The following is a 1,892-nucleotide window of genomic DNA, read 5'->3' on the forward strand; positions in this document are numbered from 1 at the left end:
ATTTCCTCGTGCTATAGTTCCATCGGAAGATGACAAGCTTTCCTAAAACTAACTGGTATGGAGACATTCCAATGGTGTTTTGTAAAATGTCCTTGTCATGCCCCGACCTCGGGTAGCGCAACTGACGCTCAACCGAGATACACCGGTCAAGCAAGCCTACTTGATTCCTTCTATCCATCCTTACTCATAAATAATATAAGAACCAGTAACAAGAGATAGTCATGAGAAGAGTAAAATGTTCCACATTCTTTATCCATTACTTGTAGAAGTTTCATTTACAATTTCCAAAATATTACAAGTTCATAGTCACGAGGAAAAACATGTTTGACAAATACCAACACTTCTAGTTCATTACCCAACATCGAACACCACCCACAACATGTCTACGCAGCCTCTAAGTACAACAAAATAGTAGTATGAAAGTGCCGCCGACAAAGCCCCGACTATACCTCAATACATGAAGTACATTGTTTAGTGATATAAGGCCTGGAACATAATAGGGCTCACCAAAACATGCTGAATATAGGGTAACTGCTAACGAGGATCAAAGCTGCATGCTGATTAATCATCTGCTTTCATTAAAGATGCAGCTCCCCCGGCAAAAGGGATGTTAGTACATATGGAATAGTACTAGTATATAGAACTAAGTATCCTCTCATAAAATAGAATGCCAAAATAACAAGGGCATAACCATGAAAACAACAAGTAACAACCAATGGTATCCAAATGCCAAGTTAAAACACAAGAATTTTCAAATATAAGAAATTAACATTTTTGGTTGGGAGATCATTAGAATACGATCATCACACTATACACGAAGCATGGACTCCGATTACAAACTCAACGACCGAGCCATCTCTCCACGAAGCGATGTGTATTGACATGGTGATGTGAAAAAGGTGATACCAAGAGTAGGAACCACCATGCGCGCGACATGGCGTCCGGTCTCCAGCCGATCAACTAGGTCGTCTTCCCACATATGCCGTGTGGGTTAACTTACAATTCAGGGCTAACTTCAATCTCATCCCAATTAAGGAGAATAATCTCATCACATCAATCATATCCCAATTAAGGGGAATAATCTCAATCCACTCCTACACTGGAACATGTAGTTTCGGGCATGGGCCATTATAACCAACCCTTCCTCGGCTCACTAATGACACTCCCAAAAATATTTTGTTTTGCACACAAAGGAGTCATAAATACAATACATTCACTTCATAATCATTCACACCATATATCGATTCATTAGTACTTTCAACTATTCACAACCTCATTATTTCATTGGCTCTCTTGGCCATACATATGATTCTTCTTTCATGGCACGATGGTCGTATCTTATATTTCACACTATCATTTCTTTACTTTTAAGGATCATCATGATAAACATTAACATATAGAATATACAGGAAATCATAACTTTAAGGTCATTAGTAATGAAGGCTTTAAACACAATAGATTTATTTCCAAAGTATGGAGCAGAATGACTTGCAATAGTAACACAAGTCAAAAATCATAAACGACTAATACACCATTTCTTTTTGAAATACTTCTCTAAAAAAGCAATGCATAGTTTCAACTCATGGGTAAATAAGAACTCAAAACACATTGGAAAATCTTACAAAGAAGATCATGGTGATTTATGATTGAAATATAAAATCAAATCATACTCCCTAGTTACAACAACCATGGCCACATTTTATATCTCACTCTCACTTATTTTACTTCTAAACATCGTCATAGTTTATCAATAATAAGGGCATTTGGAAATCGAGATTTGATATGTATATGAGAAATATGAGTCTTAAGCATATTGGGTTTTCTTTTTAAGTTAAGCATAATAAACTTTCATTTGAAACATGAACTGAAGTCGTGACATTTTAATACATAAA

This window comes from Nicotiana tomentosiformis, chromosome 9 (assembly GCF_000390325.3).
Source record: "Nicotiana tomentosiformis chromosome 9, ASM39032v3, whole genome shotgun sequence".
NCBI classification, from domain to species: Eukaryota; Viridiplantae; Streptophyta; class Magnoliopsida; order Solanales; family Solanaceae; genus Nicotiana; species Nicotiana tomentosiformis.